Source organism: Labrus bergylta, chromosome 12, assembly GCF_963930695.1.
Source record: "Labrus bergylta chromosome 12, fLabBer1.1, whole genome shotgun sequence".
Classification (NCBI taxonomy): domain Eukaryota; kingdom Metazoa; phylum Chordata; class Actinopteri; order Labriformes; family Labridae; genus Labrus; species Labrus bergylta.
Window position 1 is genome coordinate 21936890 of NC_089206.1, and position 25043 is coordinate 21961932.

The 25043-nt window shown below is 42.0% G+C and overlaps 1 protein-coding gene and 1 long non-coding RNA gene across 3 annotated transcripts in view; both read left to right on the forward strand.

Moving 5' to 3' along the window:
- Positions 1-4365, forward strand: part of LOC109981563 (paired box protein Pax-7) — a 56178-nt gene extending 51813 nt beyond the window's left edge. For both annotated transcript variants that reach the window (XM_020630403.2, XM_020630404.2), the window contains exon 9: positions 1-4365. This exon is cut by the window's left edge and continues 315 nt beyond it. The gene's annotated coding sequence lies outside the window, so the exon portion shown is untranslated.
- Positions 4366-23418: 19053 nt separating this feature from the next.
- Positions 23419-24934, forward strand: LOC136181080 (uncharacterized). The gene is made up of 4 exons (XR_010667526.1): positions 23419-23464; positions 23729-23766; positions 23892-23973; positions 24552-24934. It is a non-coding gene; the product is annotated as an uncharacterized lncRNA (long non-coding RNA).
- The last annotated feature ends 109 nt before the right edge of the window (positions 24935-25043 follow it).

Below are 25043 nucleotides of genomic sequence, written 5' to 3' on the forward strand. Positions count from 1 at the left end.
CGGGACCGACCAAATCCACAACCAGAACTCCACTTTGAGTTTTTATAGGTTCACATTACAGCTCATTCTTACACGATATCAGGCGACTTCAAACTACTGATAATTAGTACATTTAGAGGTTTTCATTTTAGATGGAGTGCTAACTGCTCTCTACATGATACCCTGGAACAGATGTTTGGTCTGAAGCAACATCACCACAACCCGGACGCTCTTAATATGGTCACAGAAAAATACAGAGCCTTAAGCACAGAAATTTCCTTTTTTTTTTTTTGTGCAATCTAATTTATTTCAATTTCAAGTATTTGTACAAAAGCGTTGCAGAAAGCGGACGACATGTGGAGGCATAAAGTCGGCACGTTTGGTGGTCAAGGGCGAGAAACGGCCTTAAAGGCTTTATATGTGATTTTTCACACTTAAATGTAATAGAAATCAAGTATATCCTCTGAAAATAACTCTGTGAGTCATGACTGTCTACAATGGGTCTAACACCTGAGTCCCACTGTCTGTGATGCTTTCAGAGTTTTCAGAGTCCTATCTTCACTTTGTTTACATCGCCTGGACGGCCGGCTGACTCCTCCCCTCGTGTATAAAAGTTGTTTAATTGAGGGACTAGAGAAAAGAAGAATAACATACTGTACTCACTGCTTAACTGTGTTTCTAGATCACGCTCATTTCAGGTAAATTTACATGCAGTGTGAAGATACGAGCATAATAAAGATCGCTAGCATTAGCATGCTAGCACAACAATGCACCGCAAGTTGTTTTGGTTTCATGCTGGTGCTCAAGGGCGACATCTGCTGGATCAAAAAATAACGCATATAAAGCCTTTAAAGGTTATTATTGTTACTGTTATTATCATTTCATATTTTCCAATCTGTGGATAACGTACATATTCTGTCTCTCTTAGTCTGAGTTCTCCTTCCTTAACATGCATATAAAGCCTTTAAACAAGCTTTCCACATAGAGACTAAAGTCCTTTGCAGAACCGGTGTAAGAATTAAATCACTTTAATTGACTTGAGATATGCCAAGTGTGAAACATGACTAAATTCCCTTCTTTAAAAAATTTCCTGAATGACCAAAACTGTATTTTTCCTCGATGTAACAAAGTTTTTTTTGTGCCTAAACAAAAAACAAACTGCAGCCACTTTGGTGTTTGCAGTTTGTGGTTTGGGGCACTTGAACCAGTTCACATGTGAGGCTGACACTCCAGAGATTTCAGTTTCATGATGTTGTTACGCTGACATATTTATTTTTTTGTTTCGAGTGTGAATGATTTGAATCCGGCTCGTGGACGCTACCTCACAGCTACGCGTGTTGTACTTCAGACCGCACAAATCATCACAGATCGGTGTGAAATTCAAAACCGACCAAAAAAAAACAGGTAAATCCTGTCAAACAGTTTTCTAAACAGTTTTTCACCTTGAGACACAGAAAGCATCAGGGTAACCCCGTACACTTTCTATTTCTTGTAAACTTTCTAGATTCTGAATATCAGCACAAAATATTGGCAGCTTAAAAAGCTTGCAGGTTGCAGGTACCCATGTGTGGATGTGAGTGTGTGAGTTTGTGAGGGAGATAAAAACCTCTGCAGCAGACTGATACGGACCGCTTCAGCCACTCCTGAAGAGACGCCCCCGCTCTGACGGTGCAGTCCCGCTTATCAACAACAAGACCTCCTGAAGAGCTTTGGGACAGAGTTGGAGGTCAGACAAGCTCCTGACTGAGCAGCTGACATCCAGCGGGACGGCCGCTTCCCCCACCGTTGCCATGGAGACGGACTTTTACTCCGGACAGCTTAGGACCACTTCTTATCCTTTTACATTCCAGATGATTTCATGTCTCCATATTTCCATTTCCTGATTATAACAAGCGCTGGACAGCACGATGACGAGCCAACATTAATATTCACCTGTAAGTCTTTGAATAAGGACTTACAGACTTACCTGACTAATGTTTACCCTCAGTGTATTCCTGTCATGATTTGCCCATGTCACAGCAGTTTGCTACAGTTCCCACCCAGCGGTGTCAGCCCTGGTGAACTGGGAGGAAGCGTGTTGTGTTCACTGACTCTGTTTTGTACCAGTAAAATGAAGATAATGTAAATTATCAAATAGTAGATTTAATTTGCCCCCAGTGCAAAGAGCCCCCAGCCTTTATATGAACCAGGTGTATATTAGAGAGAGGTCTTTATGTGTTTAACTTTTTAATGAGTATATTTAATGAGATGGGAGTTAATGAAGTCCAGTTTCCCCTCTAGCTCAATCATTGGACGCTGACTTGTTGTTTTAACGTGCCGGTGAAGTCAAGTGACGCAGAACGAAGCATGTGAACTTTTGCAAGCGGTGGAAAAAAAACACCGGACTTTATGGATCCTGAGGAGCAGATTTGAAATTCAGCATAAAAACCAAATCAGAGAGCACGAGCCCAGATTTAAACGTTGAAATCAGGTCGAGACGTCAAAGACTGAATTTCAAACTTTTTATCAAACAGCATTTCTTTAAATCATTTTGCAGCGGTTGGTTCAACCCGGTCTATGTAAGGAGAAACATTCAAAATATATGTACTATCATCTGGAGGATTTCGGGACTTAATAATCGACGCAGTCAATCTGAAAAATGATTAGAACATGGCCAACACTGAAAATACGACTGGGGTTGTGGGTTCAAGTGATCCCCCCTCTGATCCGTATTTGGAGGTAGTAACAGAAGTGAGACGGTTTAAGCGGGGTAGCGCATCGCTGTGTGTGCCGTGCAGATTCAATATGAATGCACACAGACGTGATGACCACAGAGCTTCGTTATAGCAGAAAAAGCTTTCTGAAAAGGTCTTCAGTCACACAGATGAAACCAACGTCCTTGTGCTTTAGTTCTAATTAACAGGAATCAAGCTTTTTCCTGAAAAACCAAGAACAACAGGTTGAAGCGAGCGCTGCACCGAGTCAAAAAAAAAAGTGTCAAAATCAGAATCTCTTCAAGAACAGGGGACAGAAGTCAAACAGCTCATGAATAAATGATTACAGACAAAGTTTGTTGTGAAGAAAGGCCGTCTAAACTGGAAGTCTGAGGCGCTCTGATGCAGTATAAAAGATCCTTTATTAACAGAGATGTCTTTTTAAACAAACTTTCATGTTTGTCATGCTTCATCACTCGACTACAAAGGCACGTTGTCCAAAAAAAAGAGGCTAAATGGGAAACTACATGATCATAATTTAAAAGTATAATCAAGCTAACAAAGCTGCACGGTAAGAAAGTGTTGCACAAAATCAACATTTAAGAATCTTCACAGTCTTAATAATAGAAGCAGTCTGCATTTAATTCCAGGCCTTTATTTAAACATATTTTATAGATCAGAGAGTCACGACATGGGCCAAAACAAATGTATTAGAAGTTTATTTAAAGATTCATTTGTGACCTTTGATTTCTCAAAAAAAAAATTACCTTTGGCTTTCTGGTTTCAAACTACAAACTAGCTGAGCTCCTTTAAAGTCTCTGTTTGTCAGGTTGTGTTGCAATGACAGACAGACGGGATGTTCTTCACTTTAACCCACCGTTTTCGACCTAAAGGGGGAAGCTCCTCCTCTCTCCACTCCTCCAGGATCTCAACGGGGGGAACCTTTAATCTCTGCTCAGGACCGGAGCGACGCCGCTGACAAAGACGCCAGCGTAGAGAAACACTTTTTTTAGCTTAACATGCTGCAGGAGACCAAACAGAGAGTCGCTCGCCCCCGACGTTTCATTCCATGCAAACTTAAACAATCAGAACATGCGTCGACTTTTTTAAGTTATCTTTTTGTCTTTGTTTTTTCTTTTGTGTATTTAACGTCATTCCAGAGACTCGCTCGATGTTGAATTCCTGATACTTAAAGATGACGCCATGTTGGTTACGTTCCTCTTCACTCCCACGGGATGCTGGTGTCCTCGTGTACCTATAATGAAGGCGGCGTCCGACACAGAGGCTTTTTTTAGAATTCCTCTGCACCTTCACGAGAGCCGCGTTAACTCTTTGGATGCCGGCTGTGTTTTAACCTTCTACCTTGTGTATATATATTTTTTCAATGACTGCAAAACCAAGGAGAGCATTAAGGATCAAATGTACAGATATGCTCACTAAGCCCCGCCCCCTTCCCCCCCCTCTGTTTACCTCTTGGTCCTTTTTCCTCTGCTTGTTTTTGTTCTGCTTTCTGTTCGGCATGTGTGTATGTTGCCATAGTATAATTTATTCTACCTGTAGGACGTATTAGACTAGTGAGAAATTTGTATCGGCATTTACTCCCCTTCGGCCTCTTGGTGTCTAATGTAACACTGGCGTAACTGTCTGTTCATTAAAGCTCTACTGGACCAAGAACACGGACGTCTGATCATTTTTCTTCTGCTTGTTTTTTTGTGTCAAACGTTTGTGGTAAACTGAAAACGAGGGCGCTCTCCGCTCATCATGTTCCTCTGATGTCACACTCAGGCTGGTTTGCTCAATAGCTCTTATAAAACGGTGACATTTACTCATGTTGCAAATCCTGCAAAAAAACAGGGAATCTTAAATCCTAATCTTTTCCACTGCTTCCTTGTTGATCACTCAATTGCAAAGACAAAACATGATGAGACTCCAGAGGGACATGCGGCCGACATTAAACCACTTCTAAAGCTGGCTACACACGAGCAGGTTTAAGGCCCGATTTGCATCCTTCAACGACCGGGGGGGGCGTGGTCTAATTCTCAGTTTGTCACAACCGATTAATTGTCTAATGAATACTCTGAAAGTTTTTGGTGCCATTATGATTATTTTACTGGTACCCATCTAGTCGGAGCCCCCCCTGATGTAGAATCGATTTCAGGTCAGACCTGCAGCATCCAAAGACAGCGAGCAGACTTCAACGGGTCACCAGCCGGATGTTGAATTCTCTGACAACTTCAAATAGTATAAGGCCGCACATAATCTGGTTTCTAAACCAGGATTTAATCCGCATTGTTTTCCCCATTTTCTCATTTTCTAGCTGCAAAACTTCTTCTTCTTCTGTCACATTTGATCACACGAGTTTCTGTGAGATCGTTACTTAAAAACTGCAGGTGTGTGGTCTCCCGGTCGGGTCAAAGTCATCTAGTGTGTGCGGTCAGAGGATTATAATATTAAAAATGGTCTCCAACATTTTTAAAATCTTCAGATTTGAGAATTGTCTGGTGTGTGAAGCCAGCTTAAGCTGAGAATATCGTTGGATAGTGTCAAACTTTAAAGAGGACAGCTGTGTATTTCAAGTTAACAATGTTGTTTTGTGGACTATAGATCATGGTCAGTGGTTATAAAGGATGTTAATTCACCTTGAAATAAAACCCAATGTTCATGATTTTAATTATCCAGTTTCTTTACAGACTTATTGTCCCTTTCCTTAATTACATTTATCTGATTTATAAAACCTGGAAACCTGTTAAACAAGGTTAAAACACATTCTGAGCCAAGTGAATTTGGTTCATATATTCTGTCTTTTACAGTTTTCCACTGTAAGTTTAGTGTTTCTCTTGCTGGTGAAAAGTGTTTTTTTCCCCCCAGTTCAATCTTCCCCCCGTGCTCCTCTCACAGACTGTCCAGCCAGCGGGCCTCAGTGGCTTATTGCTCCGTCCTAAAAATAGCGCGTTGTGGTCAGGTCTGGGTCACAGGCCTTCAGGCAGCAGCCAACACTGCGGGGCTTTAGACGGCCCTCTTCATTAACACGGAGTCGGTTCCCTCTGCTCGGCTTCAACAAAGAACTCCTCCTATCTTCCATCGCTGGAGCTGTCGTCAAAGCCTCGCAGCCCGGCAGAGCGGAGCGCTATCAAAGAGGGAGCTCAGATCACGATTAGGGTTTATGTCATTAATTACAAAAGGAACAGATCTCCTCCAGTGGATTATTTTGATATCGCTGGCTGCTCCATGCCGTCAACTCGACATGTAGCAGCTTCATGGTAACCAATGACAACATGGTAACCAATGACAACAGAGAATCTCTGACATGCTCTCTGTCCAAACACCTGACTTTAACTTCTGAACTCCTTCCTGTTTTCACACATGTTCTCTTAAACATTTCTAAAAAAAAATGTCAGGCATGAAATCTTCCTGAGTCAGTGGTTCACACGTTCAGCTCCTCTGGCAAATATCCAAAGTTTTTCCAGGAGTTTTCTGCAAGTGTAAAAGCACTGTTATGGGAATCATGGTGAGTTCTGCAGACATGTAATCAAAGAAGAAGTCTCAGTGACAGTTTTTAAGTTGCAACACGAGAGATCCAAGCGGTTAAAAATAAAAATGAAAAATGTAATTTCATAAGTAATTAACCCTCTCTGGTGAGATCACAGCAGTCGCTCCACTTTGACAGCGGTGATTATCGTGCAGTCAGCACTAATGTTATCACTCTGACTGAAAGTGTTACAAGGAATGCAGTGATTAAAGGACATGTCTGTAGAAGTCCGACCCCCCCTCCGCTGCAGCAGGCCCTGGGGCATTGTGCACCGGGAGTACCGCTGTGTCAAACAACCCAACGCTGTCACAATGAAAGCACTTACAAAGCCTAACATCTCCCGCAAATCCTATAATTATTCCAGGATACATTATGTACCTGGGCCCCGGCTGTCTGATCAGCACAGTGAGGGGATTGCACCTTCTACAATCAGCTTACACGAGACAGATTGTTATGATTGGCTAATAATATCAGCTTGTAAGTAGTGCGCTTAAGCGGTGTGTGAGACAGACGCGGGAAAATAAAATTGTTGGATCCTGCTCTCCCTCCTCCTCGGCTGCTGTTGTTCCATCTTTTATTTACCTCGCAGATTTAATTTCCGACGACAAAAGAAAGTGACACGTAGTATTTGTCGCCTGCCGCCGCTATCGCCCTCCCCGTCTCTTATTAAGTATCAGGGTTCTCCTCGAGTCTCATGTCTTTTATGTCTTATCGCCGCCGCCGTCCTCCTGAATGCACGATTACCGAGGTTGCATGTAAAAACCGCTGTTGTTCAGCAGCCTGCTCTCACACCCTGCACCCCTCGCTCCCCTCTAATCTCCTCACTACAGTAGCACTTTGAAATTAAGCTGGGAGGAAGCCGGGTGTCTTACTAACCTCTTTGCTCCGACACCGGGCCCTCAATCAGCCTCTTCAGCACGTCTGAGTCAACACGTCTGAGCTGACAGACGCTCGCTTCAAAAGGCTACACGACTTCCACATGCTCAACTGGCTGCACAAAGAAAAGGTAAATTGCTTATGCGTATTTTCAGTGAATGTTGGGATAAAATAAATGTTGCTTCCATGTTTAGACCAGTAAACGCCCTTTTAATGGGAATGACAACTGGGAATACTTTCTGCTTCAACCACAGTTTAAAAAAAAACAGAATCATGAACACTCTCCGTCCGTTAAAGCAAGTTTAGTAAAGTTTCAGAACCTAACTCTATCACACCATAAGAAACAGTTAAAGTGATCGTTCTAGTGGACTGGGCATGCACATGTGGGGGGGTCAAAACCTGCACAGGTTGTCTCACTCAAAGTGGTGGTGGTACGGTAGCCCACAAGGGCAAACACACTGTAAAGGCAAAAAGGATCTCCACAAGGAGAAGCTGAAAATGAATCAATCAAATTTTATTTGTATAGCGTCAACTCATAACAAGTGTTATCTCGAGACACTTTACAAAAAGCAGGTAAAAGACCTTACTCATTGTTATATTACAAAGACCCGGTCTATCCATCATGAGCACTTTAGCAAAGCAGCAAAAGTTACAGTGGTAAGAAAAAACTGCCTTATTAAAAGGCAGAAATCTTCGGCCGGATCCCTGGTGATTTTAAAATACAAATTCAAATGTAGCAATTAAAAACATTTAACAAATTAATGAGTTCAGTTTATTTATAGCTCATTTCAGCAACAAGGCAATTCAAAGTGCTTTACAAGACATTTTTTGTGATCAAATGTTTTTATTTTCAATATTGGAGGTCAAATTATACATCCCGGTGAATCATTAAATCACACGCTCCTCCATTCTTAACCCGTCCCCCCACCCCGAGTGAAGCTTAGGCACAACTTTAAAATAATAATAATCAAACAAAAGGACAGTTCTTATGAAGAAGATTAATTATTATATCTTGCAGCTGAACTTCATCATAATGTATTGAAAATTTTTTTACGGATTGTGTAACATAGATTAAATTAATTTAACACAGAGAAGATTCTTGACTGTAAGCAAAAGATTCTCAGGGGTTCTGACTCCTGGCGACGCCCTCTTGACTTGGTGACGGCGAGCAGAGCCGGACACTCGGCTGCTCGGCATGTTAAGTTAACTCGTGTTAAATGTCAAAGAACAAATGCCGTAATGTCATGAAACAAACATCCATACAAGAAGAAGGGTCTCTTCAATCAGAAGGTTCAGAACAAAAAGAACAACACCGTGAACCCCCACAGGTTCTCTGCGCCCTGCGGTCCCTCAGCACCATGGTTTTGCTCCATTGGACGCCGCACTTCCTGCTCCACTGGATCTGTTTCTGGAACGTGAGCGCAGCCGACATGTTGCTCTGTCTTTCTCAGGATGATTTGCTGTTCATTCTGTGCATGTTGATAAAGTGATGAAAAATACGATTGCAAGACCGTTTTATTTTGAAATTGACCGGGGGCTCTGTGCGTCTCCTTGTCTGACTTCCTGTGGCGCTGATTGACCGGATTATGTGGAAATTGGGGATCAGAAGAACAAACGAAGTTCATAAAAACACTTAAGTAACAGAGACATTAAAAGAAGGGGTATTAAAGACTAAATATGGTGGGGGTAATCAGGAACAGGTGAGGGCGGGACAAAGAATCACAAGGGTGGAAACGAGCTTCACAAACAGGAAGAACACAAATCTGAAGAGGGAAGGAAGAATGATGAAAATATCAAATACAAAACTAAACATCTGAGATGAAACATGACATCTGTCTGAGGCCTCGTCCACATGTAGGCGGGTATTTTTAAAAAAGGTTTTTCTGTGAGTAACGTTTTTTTTTTTCTCCTGGTTACAGATCCAAAAAAAAAAAACATCTGAAAAAAGCTGGACTCAGTGTGCAAAGGCCTTTACTCTGCAGACCTTTTTTACAGGTGGTGATAATAAATATAGGGAATGTCTTTGTTGAACGTCTTTGTGAGTGTGAGTCTTCACAGAAGTAATTACAGCAAAAATCATCAGGATGAAGTTCAAATGTAGACGCGTGGTAGTAATGAGGAGCTTCATCTGCTTAGCCTTCGGTTGCAGAAGTCGGCAATTCTTTTTTTAATCTCTCCCCAAAAGACCGGAGCGAATATTTGTGTGTGCTGTGCCTCCTGATGTTTTTCTTGTTGCTTAAATTTTGAATATCTCCAGATTTCATTTTTTAATATATCAAGTCTGTGAAGTCTGAAGCTCATCCCCCCCCCCCCCCCCCCCCCCATCCCCGGCTCCCCCTCCCCTCCTAACATCATGCATTTGAAGACACAGCTGGAGTCCGCCTCTTTATGCATTCATGAGCCTTTTTACCACTGTGGCGAAATAAAACCGCCTTATTATTCTGCTAAAGTGTTACTAATGATGTGTACCTGTCATCCCGCACCTGCTCAAATGAAATGTGACACACCCAAATGAGAAAAAATTCCCCGTCCGACCTCTGCCCCTTGGATTTTTACTTTTCTGTCGGGCATGATGTCGCGCCGAGCTCTGAACATCCTCTGTCATGACCCTGATGTTCATAAATCTGACTTCTCCGGGGTTTGTGCCGAGAGAGAGAAATGAACTTGACCTGGATGAGGACTTTGCTGCAGAACAATTTTAACTCTACTTAAGCATCGCAGGGCAGGTAATATTTGATTATGACCTGAATTTTTATGTTATAAAAGAATGGACTCAGATGATTTTCTTGCAACATAAGTTTAAAGTCTTATAATTTAATAAAATACAAAAGAGATAGAAGGTTTGGGCCTCCTGAAGTGTCTCCTGAGCACATGTGTTGTCATGATTGGACTTTTTCCTCTTCTTTTTTTCCACCCTGGAAACTAAACCAGCGTGCAGAGTGAAACTCTCCTGAGCAGAACATGCGCTGAAGACGTCTTTTGTTGAGGGTTTAGAAACACAGTCGGATCTCTGAACCATCTCCCCTGTGTGGTGTAAGCTGTGCAAAGAGAAACAAAGCAACGTCCCCTTTATCTCCGCTAATTCAATTTCATGTCTGCGTCTTTTTGCTTCTACTCGTCTCTCTCAGCGACGGATCAGCTGACATTTTAAATTGCTTTGTTTTTAAAGCAGGAAGTGATTTAGGAGAGATTCTGCAATCCCGGGGAGAAAACAACGATTATTCTCTAAATGTTCGACTTGATCTCGCTCCCTCCTGGTTCTTCTCAAGTCGAGAGTTGTTACTTCAACATGCAGAGGTCTACTGCACACCGCCTCACACACACACACACATACAGCAGAGTTCTTAAAGAGCCTGTGCTCGTTGTGATCCCTGCCTTTGTCCAAAAGTCCTTCCTGCATTATAAAAAAAGACTCGGGTTGCTTTCTCGGCAGATCAGCAGAGGTCTGTGGCTCTGACGTACACCTGTAAACATTCACAGTGAATGCACGCTTCAGACACCATCGATGGGATTTTGGATGCTCCAGATTAAAGCTTCACAATAGAAGGGCAATAAGAAGAAGAGGATTGTTGGTTTGCAACTCTGCAACATGCAGCCACAACATGGAGGATGTTAAAAGCTACGGCAGCGTCTGTCAGGTTTATACAAGTCGAGGCACCTCTCTCTCTCTCTCTCTCTCTCTCTCAATCTCTCTCTCTCTCTCATTTCTGCTTGAGTTAAATATATAAGAGAGAGACATTCTCATTTGAGTCTGGCATGCACATGAGCTAAAAAAGGGCTCAAAGTTAACTTGTTTTTATTTGTGTTCGGTGTAATACAACAGCAATGGAGAAACCAACTGCAGAAACTTATAGCCAAATGTAAAAAACTGAGATTAATGGTTTTAAAGTTTTTTAAAGAGCTAGGCTAAAGGGACCTAAAAGTGTAAAATGCACAGAGATGAGCTGAGGGACATTTCTAAACTGAATCATCCTGGCAGCTGATCTGACCTTCAGTTTCATAAATGTAGAAACGACACGTACTCTTAGCATCATCTTACATCAGTCGTTCTCAACCTTTTTATGCTCGGGACCCCACTCTGGCGACCCCAGATTTCAGCTTTTTGGTGATAATTAATTTGAGAATCTAAAAGAGAATCTATTTTCAATTCAAAATGATTCATGATTCATGGTTCAAAGTCTATTTTTTAATGAGTACATACTTCATGATCTACTCCAGTCGTCTGTGAGACTAGCTGAATTTCTTGCTGCTCCATTTGGCATTCTACTGAGTTAAAGAGCTAGCATTAGCACTTAGCAGGGAGTGAATGATTAGCCCAAAGCATCTTGATTGTTACATAAATCTATTTGTTTCCCCAGCTCTGTTGTTGGTGTTTATTATTGTGAACAGAGGAAGAAAGTCTGGGAGGACAGACAGAAAGAGACGCTGCAGGGTTTCTTGTTCGCCCACAGTAGCCTGTGTTCAGTATTCTGATCAATAAGAACACAATTCAGGTGACCCCACATGGGGGTCAGGACCCCAAGGTCGGGGTCTTAAATAGTTCTGAAGTTCTCAACACACTAGACACATTAAGGCCCGATATTAGCCTGACTCCTGCAAGTGTTTTCATTTCTTTAAATAAAACAAAGATTTTATTCTGAAAACTTTGCAGACCTTCATTTTCCCTTAAACCTTGATTTTGATTTTTTTTAAATGTGAGTTCTACAGTTAGACTTTGGAAAGATGCAAACTTATAATGTGTATGTCATGAATTAATAAAGCAGACGTGATTAATGAATCATACATCGGTAAACTGATATAAACTAATTTGACTGTGTTTTACAATGCATGTTGGGAAATATTCTCACATTGAATTTAATGAAATTCTTCAAAGTAAGACCTGTTATCTAAAAGAAGCCGTTATGAATGTATGAGAAATAAAGTATTTGGGCCGTTCATGGACTCTAACAAATGATAAATTAAACGTGATGATTCCTCTTTAAAGCCTCGCAGTTCAGGAGTTCATTAAACATTTTAAACAACACACCCCCACACCCCAAGTTTTTAAATTAGTCTGGTTTAGTGTGTGACATTAAAATACATTTTGTATTTTTGACTGTCTTAAAACCAGACTCCTCTCCTCCAGCTCGTTTTTGACTTGATTCGCTTCCCAAACTTTTTTCCTCCCCGACGCGGTGCCGCTCGTCGTTTTTTATTGTGGGAGCGGAGGAGAGACTCTGTAGAGCAGCAGCTCTGACTAAAAATATTCAGCACGTGTGAAGGATCTGCATAGGAACTAAATCCCCTCCATTGTCCTTGTGAGCTGTCTTGAGAATGGTGAATATGTTAGCTTGAACCGACCTGCCTTTGGGAAGGGAGGCAATTACAGTGGGATTTCATGTACACCCGAGCTCAGGATTACAAAAGCCTTGTATCAGGACGCCGCGACCCCACCCTCCATTGTGGCTCCTTAGGAGGCATCCGCTGTCTCCAGCTGGGATGAGAAAAAGTCCAGACCTGGGAGGTAAATTTAATTTTTGAAGATCACAGGCCTTTATGATAATCACTCCCCATTCCTGCAGTGGACTGTGAGAGATTTGAAGAGACGGGATTACCGGGGGTTTGGTGACTCAATTTAAAAAAAAGGGAACAGATTAATTTAGGGGTGATAGTACATGAGGAGACGACGGAGAAAACAATGGCTATGGTAATGTGTCTCACCTCCATCTGTGGCGATGACCCCGTCCTCACACTGGACTCTTGTTTCAGAAAAGTACCAAGAAAAAATGACACCCACCTACACCCGATAGATTTCTCCTCTCTGCTGAGAGCTTACACACTGATGTGGATCTGCTGAAATCTCACATCAACAGGCAAAGGCAACAGTGACGGTGCATGTTAATGCCACTGTGTGGAGGCCAGATACTGAAACAGGTGGAGGTGAGAAAATTACATCTGTGAGCTGAATTGTAATGTCCACGTTAAGGAAGGAGAACTCAGACTGAAAGAGACAGAATGTGGACGCTATCCACAGATTGGAAAATATGAAATGATAATAACGATAACAATAATAACCTTTAAAGGCTTTGTATGCGATTTTTTGATCCAGCAGATGTCGCCCTTGAGCACCAGCATGAAACCAAAACAACTCGCGCTGCATTGTTGTGTTAGCATGCTAATGCTAGCGATCTTTATTATGCTCGTATCTTCACACTGCATGTAAATTTACCTGAAATGAGCGTGATCTAGAAACACAGTTAAGCAGTGAGTACAGTATGTTATTCTTCTTTTCTCTAGTCCCTCAATTAAACAACTTTTATACACGAGGGGAGGAGTCAGCCAGCCGTCCTGGCGATGTAAACAAACTGAAGATAGGACTTGGAAAACTCTGAAAACATCACAGACAGTGGGACTCGGGTGTTAGACCCATTGTAGACAGTCATGACCACAGTGAAACATTGCATAAAAAGCCTTTAAAGCCATCAGTTTACAAAGTGCTTCATGTACGCACTTTTCTAAGATTTTGGTTGAAATTGTCTTTAGGTCCTGACAGACATTAATAATTCATGTTCTCTGAAAAAGGAACAAAGAAAATCCGTAATCTGTATCAGTTTGTAAGTCTGTAAAAACACCAATGTCTGCCACGAGGTACCAATCTGATGAACCAATCACACGCCTCCCTGTCTCCCTGCTCGCTCTCTACCTCTTGCGTGCTCTAGCCCACACTCAAAGAGTGCCACTGATGACTTTAGGAGTTTATACTGAGAGTTTACTTACCTCTGAATGAGACATGAGACGACATGGTTTCTACACAATGGGATGCCAGTGTTGCAAAGAGGGCGGGAGATAAGTCACGTTACCTGCGTTGTCGTCCTGATTAGGGCGTCATTTCCTGTTTTATTTTTTGCTGACGTTATAAAATTTTCATTCTGTGTGTACTTAAAAAATACGGCAACCATTTCAGGTTCACATTTAAAGCCCTGTGCATTGTTTTTTTTTTTCATTCTTGAGATGCGTGATGAGTTCAGTCAACTAAAATATGAGCAGAAAGAAAAAAGAAAGTATTTCCTTGCTGTAGTAGCTATGCTGCTTAAACCCCTCTTTCTGTTTGAATTATATTCATGCATTGTTTAGTTGTTATCTAATCGATTGCTTACCACGAACATGTCCAGGTTTTTCTATACCTCCTCTTTTTCGCAACTATGGCAAGAGCTCGCTCTCTGCTGAACGCCATGGCAGCTTCAGCTCGGTCAGGTTGACACACACTGATGACACTGATGATGCTGTTTGTTGACTTGCCTCACAGCCTACGATTCACAGGTACCTCATCACACAGTGTACATGAATGTCATACCAAAATTATTAGATTAGTGTCGCAAAGTGTGGCTGCAATAAACTGCAGAAATCTGTTGGAATGGAATGTCTGAGAGCACTACGGGAAGGGTGTGAGATTGAATTTGAATTTGATAAAAAGGAGGACATATTGTGAAAGATACTTCTTTCCTCACCTGTTTCTGTTTCTAAAGAAGGCCGCCCTCATAGTCTGCTATGTGGACATGCTGTGGTACAAACATGTGAGTGTTATGAGACAGAGTGTGTGACAAAAACACAGAAAGTTCAGGGGTGAAGGTCATTCAGGACCACCGGGTTCAACTGAGCTGAACTCTCATACGTACGCAGACATGTTTAATATGGTTTTTATCTCCCTGCACAGTAAAACAAACACACAACAATGAGTTGCTTTCCTGACAGTCGATCTGCTGCTGAACTGTGTGATTTCAGGAGGAGTTCAGGCTTTGAATTTGTACCAACATCACTCACACACACACGCACATCTTCCCATGAATAACTGGCAAATAAAAGCTCTCATGTTTGGGGTCCAAATGGCAGTTTAAGCCCCCCGGTGCTGCTCCGCCGTCCCAGCACGCAGTCATCTCCTAAAAATGATCAGAATCGGAGCTTCAGGTTTCACTCAGACATGAGACAGGGATGAAGGGGGAACAGTGAGCAGGCTGGACCGGAGGGGGGGGGGGGGGAGACACACACCACTTTCCCAGGCTTTTGACAAGCCCAACAGCTGAGACACCCCCACCCCCAACACCCGCCCGCATCCACTGCTCCCACACACAGATGTATGCATGCATGTACTGTGTGTGTGTGTGTGTGTGTGTGAGTGTGTGTTGGTGCTGTGATGTTGTGCCAACAAGGGAGAGTTGTGTAATGAGAAAGAGGCAGAGAGCGGGGAGACGATGATGTTTTTCTTCCCATCAGCAGCGGAATGATGAGAGTGGGACAGCAGCTGCTCTCTCTCTCTCTCTCTCTCTCTCTCTCTCTCTCTCTCTTTTGTGTTTTAAAGTGTTACAGTTCTAATATTATTTTTTGCCATGAAGATTCAAATGCAGTCTTGCAAATGCAACAAAATTTCATATTGTTAACTCAGATATTTCAGGTGACTCCTTCTATTCCAAACAAATTTCATGAACTCAATTCATCTGTAAGTTCTCTCTGACCTCCTCTGACACTCAATCCAAAGCTTACTGGCCTCACCTTAAGACATTAAACTTTACAAATGTTGCATTTAAAGGTATAAAATGCCACATTTTAAACATTAATATAGCAGATATCGACATTGTCAAACTCCCTCTGGGCTTGTTGTTCTGAGCTCTGTTTTCACACTGACAGGATTTCCCCGTGCACCCCCCTCCTCTCTAACGTTAGCCCTGCCACCACGTGGAGGAAGAGAGACAGACCCGCCCCCCTCAGGACGTTGTAAATAGAGGTCAAAATGGCTTAAGTGTCACCGTGAGACAACAATTCAACAAGAACGAACAGACTTTAACAACTGAAAAAAAATCTGTGTTTGTTCTAAAATACTTCAAAATAAATGAGTATCAGAGTATCAGAATGGAGATCAGTAGTAGAAATGGCTGCCAACAGATGGAAGACTCAGGGAGGTTTGAGGAGGAGGAGGAAGAGGAGGAGGAGGAGGAGGAGGGGGGGCGGTGCGCTGAGGGACAGCTTTGTTTTGGTCTGAGAGGCTGCTGCTAAAGCGCGACAACTTCTGGATCACAAGTCGCATGTTGTACCTTTAAAAGAAAAAAAAAATGCCTGCCTTTGGGTTGTGCGATGTGTCATCGAGTGATATTGTGGGATATGGTTGTCAAATTGTTTCATTTTTTTGGCCATGATGAAGTTGCTTTCTTGCTTTGCTTTTTTTTCAGCCATCCTGAAGTTAATGTGCAACACACACACACACTGTGTGTTTCCATCCAAAAGACCTGAACAGACTCAAGTTGTAGTTGTCTCTTTGGTGTGAGTCTTGGAAAGTTGCACTTCTTCCTTTGATGTGTATACCTTTCATCAGAAGGATGAAAATAATATCTAGTTACTGTAACAAAAAGCAAACAGGGTACGGAGTTGTGTCCTTCTCTCTAATTACTTCATTACTTTGAGTTTTGTCTTTTCTCTTTATTAACACTAGAGGGCAGCAGAGAGTTGGCACAGGGTCATAAATGTTGCACACTGAAGAATGCATGTTTAGGTTAAATGCATGCATTTTAAGTTATCCTTAAATGTACAATATGTAGAATGTAATGACAATGTTTACTTTAAAATATCTAAATTAACTGGGGGGGCACTAGCAGAGAGAACTCCCATGATTCCCCGCTAGCCTCGACCTCAAATCTTTCATTATTGAGGTATTGAATGAGAGCCCCCTGGTGGTGGTATCTACATAAAGTATCTTTGAATAACTTAACAAACAAGGACATGAAGTAGAACACAGAGTTTTACAAAAAGCTCTCTAAGCCTGTCGATGTGATCTGCATCTGTGAGAAATGTCACAGCAGAAGAGCGTTTTAAAAGAAGGAAACGCTGATTTAATTCTTGCAGATCAGAATGTGAGGTCTGACATCCATCATCTAAGATAAATTAATCATGCAAATATTTTAAGAGCCTGAAAAACAACAAGATGCCATCAGGAATAATCTGCAAGAGAAAAATTAAAACAAAGACAGAAGGTCTCGCCTTTGAATAGATACACATCGAGTGTTTGGTTCAGTGCTTAACAAAGGAGACGCTTACATCAGATTTAAATTAAAGCAGTTCTCTAAAAAAACTTGTTGGATTGCTCTGGGCACCTTAAAAACACAGAAGGACCCCTAATCTCTGCAAGATCTCTTTAAAGGGACTGATGCAATGTTTTGATGCAGATTAGATTTTGTGATTTGAAAGACAATCGTCCAAACATTTAAGAAAAGAGCAATGCTCGCAAAAATTAACAAAATACAATTAAGAGATTCAGACGTGGTATCAATCAAATGTCGGCTGCTTTGGCACAGGCGAGAAAACCTCGCTGAGAAGAATTAAATGAAAGAGAACATCAAATAAATGCCACTGAGATGATTGGAAGAGCATCATTTTAAAGACATCTGTGTTAACTGTCAAAGCGAGCAAGGCGCCTTGACGATGTGGTACAGCAGAGTAGAAGAGAGGAAACTGAGCGAGAGGAAAAATGGATTTTAATGCTCGGGATAAAGGAGCTGAGAGGATTTTTTTTTTTAATGAAACACAGAAGGAGAAAGAGATGAACCTTTTAGCCTCTGGCAAAAGAAGAACGATATCTGAGTGTTTGAAAGCAAACTGAAGATTCAGTGTCCAAAAGTATTTCACCTTTGTGCAATACACAACAACAGACAACTCTGGAACCAAATCATTCACAAACTTATAGATACATCAACTCTTCCTTGCAATACTCAGTAGAATCAGCCACACTGCTACTGCCCTGCAAAATGGACCTTCATTATCTGGATTTGCCAAAACTCTGATCATCATTATTAGTTGTCTTGCTAAGATGTAAGCCGCCTTCCTCCTGGAAGTTTAGGAGCTTGTCGATAGTACCGTCTGATCTGCTGGTCATCATCTTCACCAGAACCTCAGCTGTTGGTACGCATTCCAAAGAAACCGGCTTCTGTGACACGGATCCAAAAGCGACTTTTTGTACGTGATCCTCAGGAGAGACAACTTGCACTTTCAATGTCTGTATCCATGTACACTAACAACTGTCCTGCAGAATCTGTTGGCTTGGGACCAAACTTTGATATTGTTCTGACTTCCTCTCGTAGAAAAAGGACAATCTGAGTGGAGAGCAGAAGATACAGAATGCAATACCATCATAATGCAGTCTGAGAATCCATTGGTGGTTATCTAACGCTGACTTCCCGTCTTTAAACAGGTATCTGCTTGTAAGTGCAGCATGCAGCTCATCATCCCCCACTAAAGGTTGTTTCTCAACATCTACTCCATTAACATGCAGTACATGATGCAGTACATAAATGATGCCATCGCTAACATTATCTTCACTTTAGACTGTCACTGTGCTCATAGTCACATTAGCATTGATGGTTAACATGATCTTGTTTACATATCAATATAATGTGTAATGACTGCTGATATAACCTCTCTACTGTTTTGATGCCACACAACATTCAACCATCATTTCTTTGTCTTTCATAAAATAAACCAAAAGCAAATTAATTTCTAGTTTTCACCTTTCTGAATCTTGTGTAAGATCTTTGTACCAAGAAGGATAATTCAATTTAGCGTGCTCATGCTAAGATAAGCAGATAATAAGTGGCAATACATAGAGAGAATATTATGCATAAAATGGTGCATGTAGTAATTGCAGCCGCACTCTGGACTTGAACTCTGGACTAAAAACACATTTTAAGCTCCTCCAGTATTTGCTAACAATGGAGTCACTGCTGGCTCCTCTGTGTGGAGTCCTCATGCTGTCTTCATGTCTCTGCAGGTGTCCTCTGGATCTATGCAGTTATATTATAGTCTGTACTCCACAGCTGTCCATGAACTGGTACTGCAGGTACATGTCCACACACCTTCAGATAAATAACCTCATAACCGAGCGCTCCACATCGCTGTCTGTGCTCACTGTTACAAGCTGTGAAGGAACAGAAGGTAGAGAAAAATGTTGAATCTGTGCTGCTCTCTAGTGGTGGATGCATGAATCACAAGAGCTGCAATAAACTGCTGCACACACACACACACACACACACACACACACACACACACAGACACACACACACACACACACACACACACACACACACACACACACACACACAAACACACACACACACCCTGGATCTGATCAGCTTTTGGAGCTGGTTGAAAAAAGTTTATTTACAAGTTATTATTGCCTTTGGATCAAAACCTTGAGCCTCCCTTATTTTCTGCTATCCTTATTTTTGTTCAGGTCCTGGTGTGTGAATACAAAGTCTGACATTACTGCTCTAACCTTTAAGTCCTTTTGACCCGCCAATGAAGGTAACATCACAGTCATCACAGAGTTAATAAGAAAGGGAGAGTGTTTCGGTGTTAAACAAAATTAAGTATGGATTATGTTTGCTAACGGCCATGGGCCCCTCATGCAGCTGGGCTCCAGAAAGTTCTCCCCTCCCCCCCCTAACCCCCCCCTTATGGGCAGCCTTGGTCCCTCACACCAAAAGGGGACTGTGCCTTTGAGATGGCAGCACCTAAACTTTGGAACTGTCTTCCTCCAGAAATGAGAGCTGTGAACTCTGTGGACATGAAAATCCAGAGAAAAGACCGAACAGTTCAGCCAATGTCGGCTTTTTATGTAACTTCTGTTTCTCTAATCTTTTATTGTGACCATGGTCCCTGAGGTTTAAAATGCAGTTTTCTGCTCTAAAGGTTAAAGTTCCTCCGGTGGAAATACAGCTCCAGATAATAAACCATTAAATGGTATTTTATCATTTGCAGGAAAACAAGATAGTTTTAAGTATTTCCTGTAATAATTCTCACTTTGACATTTTTGGGGTTTCCCCCACCCAATACTACCCAAATGTTCCCCTATGGCACTTTGAGCCTCTGCAGAAGAAGTAGTAGTCGGTCCTTCAACACTCAGTTTGTCTGCAAAGAGTTACATAACTGCTGGGACAAGCAACATGAGCCAAAGCAAAATGCTTTTAGCATGCTTTCTGCTGTTTCACACAATCACGAGCTTTTAGTGCTGATGCTAGTTTTAGTGCCAAAATAAATTATTTACTCCTGAGATTATTTTCTGGCCTCTGCAGTGCAGACGCTGTTTCTGATTGGACTCCACGCCTGCCATGTGACCAATTGGGAGGAGGGAGTGGGAGTGCCGGATCACCTCCTCTACCTTCTACCTTTACAGCGATCCAGATGCTGCTCTGCATGGCATCAGGGTAAAACACACACTGCTTCATCTGGCCATCACCCGGCTCCACCATGAGCAGCGTTGTCATCGGCCGGACGGCAACCACTCGGGTGAGTAGCCTGAATGGATGTTTTTTTAAAACGGCTGAGTTGCATGGATATGCTGCACATGTTTGGAGTATGGGACCATGGAAAGTAGAAGATCATGGTGGCATAGGAGAGTGCAACATCTGGTTCTCTAAAGTCTTCTTGCTCTCCTGCTCTCACAGGCTATTTTTGTGAAGTCTCATGGAAAGTAGCAGGATGATATAATCAGTCTTTGTCATCAGGAGGGGGAAAAGAGGGTCTTCAATTATTGAACAGTTAAGGATTTTTCTGGTCCATGTGCTCTAGCAGGTTGGGGAAATGAAGAGAGAGCGAGTGCATGTGAGCAAACACGAGGTTGTATTTTGATGTTATTATGCAACTTTATTTATAACTTCTGTATTTATGAGCTCCAGGCCAGAGCCTGCAGAGCAGCGGGTATTTGCAAGAAAGCACATCTCCTTATGAGGCCCTTTAAAATTCATTGCACAAAAAACTAACATAAAGTGTGATTCAAAACGTTGACTAGGTTATTTTTTGAAGGCAGCACACGTTCAATCAGGAGAGACTTCCTTAAGGAAGAACAGCTAAAGAGTAAAACTAACATCTGTCTTTGTCCTTTATCATTTAGGAAATAAATGTGCAAACGCTTAAACCTCAAACAGCACAGGCTCCACATCCTTGATCTAAATACACCTGGCTGTCTGCAAGAGTGGGATTAGATGATCATTTATATTGTGACAAATAATAAACTGAATAGTTGTAGTAGAAAAAGTGAGAATGATTTACAAGTTAGTCGCTATTCTGTAAGAGAATGAACGTCTCTCAGATCTACATCGTTAGCTCTTGATTTCGGTGAGATTGAAAATTTTGCTCCAGTTTTTTTCCAGCTGTTGATTTGGCTTCATAGGCTGACGTAATCTCAGTTTATGCCTGAAGGTGTACGGTCATGCTGTGTGATACTTAAGTGGGAGGGGCTCAGTGCAATCATGCAATCAGAAGTCAGTGGTTTGGTCTGAGTTGTCGTATGATAGATTCATGCTGGGAGAACATCAGATCCCAATAGGTCCAGTTTCCTGAGCTCCAAAGACAGAAAGACAGTTAAGGTTTGAATCCTGCACGGCACCAGTTCACATGGTGCAGAGCTCAGTAACAGTCCTGCAATGTTCAAATCTGGGGTGGAAGTTTCCTTTTGGATTTGAATTTGGAAAATGTTTATTGTCCCTGAGGGGCAATTTGGCAAACAGGCAATACATCCTAAAAACACACATACATACACATAGAAACTTAAATACCATGGATATCATCATGATGGATGTTAGTGTAGTTAGTCACATTATTTCTAGATCCTTTCTTGTGTTGTATTTACTCTCTGATTTATGTCGCTTTGGACAAAAGTGTCTGCTAAGTGAATTGTAGATTATTTATGCTCCTCTGTGCTTTATAAATCCAATATGCATTTAAACTTTGCAGCAAAGATTTAGTGAAAAAAATATTTAGATTGAGAAAATAGTTCAGACTTTTTTCACATAGAGGATTTTTATTTGAAACTTGAAACCAAAACACATCTTGGTTCCCCACGACGCACAAAAGAAAATCTGAATATTGATGCAACTTTTTGAATTTTTAAACATTAAAACTCAGTGAAGAGGAGAATGAAATAAAATATAGATGCGGGGGAAGATCCCCTCCCCACTAAATGAGATTTAAACAACCACAAAGTGACATCATCAAGGGCAGATTAAGAAACAAATTTCTACAAACACTATCTGTATGCATGTAGATGAGTGTGGATATTTACAGGAGGCAGATTTAACGAACAGACACTGCAGCAGTGAAATGGAGAGTAGCATGTCTTCTTTTCTAAATGAAAACAATGAGTGTGTTTTCTGTTAGCTTAGCGTGTTTGTATATCATCACTAATAAAGCTACGCTCCTGTATTAACTGTCTTTCTGTGTGTTTTATTTCTGGCTCAGTAACCAGAGACTCTCAAGTTAATTGTGAGACTTGTCACTTCTCATTAAGTCATCTTGTCTTTCAGTTCTTTCCTCAGCTTTGTCACCCAACGTGAATTATCCTTATGCTATGCCACAAACCCCCTGATGTCTGCCCCGGCCCCCTCGTATGTGAGTACAGACCCTGCACCGTTTGAGACAGCTTTATCATGTGCATGAGTGTATGTTCATCTCTTCACTCTGCACAGCCCCCCCCCCCCCCCAAAAAAAAAAATGAAGAACATCAATACTTCACTCACCCATTTATTATTCAGGGTTTGTACTTCAATAATGCAGACAGCAGAGACAGAGCAGAGACTGTGGAAACACTGCTGTCATTATTTTACAAAAGCATGATGCACATGGTGATGGGAGGATTCATGGAGGACCCAACATACCAGCAGAGGAATGTGGACTGAATAGTCATGGAGGTATCATAACCCTGTTTTTTTTTTTTCCAGATGCCCAAACCTGGGGGCAGTGGAGGGGCTCCACCCGGGACTCGAGACGGCGGTGGGATATGTCGAAGCAGCAGCATCAGCAGCGGGGTCTGGAGGAAAGGTCATGTCCCTGTCGTCGATGAGTGAGAGCGTGAACAGCGGCCTGAGCTGTTTCCTGTCAGAAACAAGCTCTGGAGCAGGAAGAGCGGCAGCAGCGCAGCAGCCATTTAGCCGAGTTCCGAGCGCCTCAGAGAGGTCAGGGCGGCCGCTCAGCTCAAGAACCTGGAGGACTTCCTCAGGATGAACCACGTTTCACTCAGGGACACCTATGTCGTACTCCACTGGCTATGATCTACAGGTACAATGAGGACTTGCAAACACACACTAGTGTTTATGTTATAATATGAAGCAGAATACAGCCCACTGGAGCAACACATTTACTCTCGATACCTAAACAGAGGGGTTGGCCCACAAGAGGGGGTGGGAGTGAGGGTAGCCGGCCGACCACATACATATGCACACATGTGACTGAACATTTACGCAGCATATTCAATGTAAAACAAACGCCATCTCATGGCATTTTAAATAAAATATGCTGATATTTATGATACTTTTTTTTGTCAACAGAAAATTTGGGCAAATCTGGTCTGAGGGGTGTCCCTGTCTTGGATTGGGTAAGTGTGGCATTTAAGTACACGCAGGTCCAACCTACAATAACAGATTGTCCAAATATAGAAGAAACAAAGGGAAGTTTGTGAGCAAACACACAATAGAACCTGGAGGATTTCCTCAGGATAAACCATGTTTCGGGTTTGCACGGTGTGTGCAGACGGCAGCGAGGAGGTTCCTGGTTCATAAAATAGTCGTTTGCTGTGAAAGCAGATGAAAGAAAGATCTTCTGCTTCACTCTCACAGTAGTTACTTCATTTTTTCTTCAGGGACGTGGGTTACCTTCGGAGGCCAGATAACAGATGAGGTAAGAAAGAAAGAACACCTAAACATCTATTTAGCATTAAGCTCCTCTCAGAGGTCAGAGGTCAGGTAGAGAGAGAGCCTCACACTTTGCTCATCTTTCGTTATTTGACGTCTTTTCTTCTGAAGGCGGCCGAGGAGCTGGTGACTTTAGCCTACGAGAATGGGATCAACCTGGTTCGACACAGCGGAGAGTTTACACAGCTGGAAAGTAAGCATGACTCCACGCCCTCTTCCTCTGGATAAACTTTTCTTTTGAATGAGCTAAGACGTGTCTGGATAAGTGCTTGTTATTAAAAGCACATTTTACATCATTTATTTGAACTCAGTCAGGTCAGTCGGACAGCTCACCTTTAAAATCATTTAGAATATTTGTCATAGCAGAACATAGATTGTGTTTGGCGTCTAGGCTCCGACCTCTGATGATATCTTAAACCCCCCCAGTCGGAGCCTACAGGTGGATTTCGGGGCAGGAGGTTGAGGTGGGGCAGGGCGAGGGTTGCACCGGTGCAGGTCAGAGCTGGAAATGAAAGAGAAGAGGGAGAGAGCAGAAAATCCCTGCAGCTTAAATAAACCGCTAATGGGAAGGAGGTGTTGTCAGGTGATTGTTGAGAGTATGGCATGTCAAGTGAAATCAGAGCAGCTCGAGTTGACTGCCTGAGACAAGCTCGGCATGCGTCGCCTCAATTACATTTAACTCATCTTGAACTATTGATATTCAATTTTATAAATGATTAAATGTATTGTTGTTGGATTGAATTCTCTGTCTGCGCTCATCTCCTGCTGCAGGGCGGAAGTTGTCTTGGGAAACATCATCAAGAAGAAGGGATGGAGGTAAAGTTTTTTACATATTGTGTTTGGTTTGTGCAGACATGTAATCTTCAAACTTTCACCTAACAAGTAAAGAACTTTGATGCATGACTTTATCTCCTCCTAAATGCTTTGATTGATCTTTGTTTTCATGTAAATCAGTATCATCAGAATGGAACATCTGCTAGTGGCTGAGCTGCTCTTCACTCTTATAGCTCCTGGCTTCCTCTATTGTATATTTGCCATTGCTGTGATCATGCAAATAAAAGGCTGCTCACATCATGTTTTCCATCATTTCAAATGTTTCTATATATTTTATTCAACAGCAGTGAAAAACTACGGTTCAGTAGCTGATGAATTTTTCATGCTGTGCCCGTTGTTCCTGCAGAAAGGAAGCAATTATTTTAGAAAGAAAGCGACAGAAACAGAGCTCACTCTCTAAACATAGAGGCATTCTGTAGAAATAGTATA